Source organism: Mesitornis unicolor, unplaced genomic scaffold (genome assembly GCF_000695765.1).
Source record: "Mesitornis unicolor isolate BGI_N332 unplaced genomic scaffold, ASM69576v1 scaffold29863, whole genome shotgun sequence".
Taxonomy (NCBI): domain Eukaryota; kingdom Metazoa; phylum Chordata; class Aves; order Mesitornithiformes; family Mesitornithidae; genus Mesitornis; species Mesitornis unicolor.
The window spans coordinates 7,627-8,365 of NW_010175813.1; positions in this window are offsets into that span (position 1 = coordinate 7,627).

The window sequence follows — 739 nt, forward strand, 5'->3', positions numbered from 1 at the left end:
AGCCATGGTGCCATGCAGCCATACAGGGAGCAAGGAGGAGCAGAGCAGGATCCCCTCCTGCATGGCAGGGGGCAGTGTCAGACCCCAGCTCTGGGGCCGCAGCCCTCAAATAGCCCCCTCCAGCTCACCAGCTCCAGGACCAAGGTATGCTCCGGGGTGCTGCGGGTTTTCCGGGGACCAACAGTGCCGGGCGTGGGGACCGTGGGAACCAGCCTGGATGGAGGAAGTGGGGGGTCAGCAGTGCTGGTGAGGGACACAGGGACCCACCCACACATACTCACAGGCTGGGGATCAGAGGTAATGGTGGGGGGACACAGGGACTCCCCCACACATACTCACAGGCTGGGGGCTGCAGGGTCCTGGCACTCCTCCACGGGGATCCCTGAGAAGTAAGAACCCTTACAGGGGGGCTGCAATAGCGAGGTCCCGGGCTCTGTAGACAGAAGAGTCCCATCAAGCACAGCCCAGGGCACCCCCCCTTCCCCAAGCAGGGGTCACCCTGGGGGGGCTGCACTCACCCCTTTCCCCAGTGCAGGGAGGAGTAGATGCAGGGCTGTGACACCCCCCTTTGAGACGCAGCTTCACCAGCCGTCTGTTCCCGGGGGTGACTGGCACCAATGGGGGACATGGGATAGGCTCCCAGGAGCCCCAGCCCTGCAGCCAGCGCTGGCTCCCCTGGCCCCTGTCCCTCTGCTGGCTCCTTGACCCCTGGCCTGCCCCAGACTTCGGCACTGACATG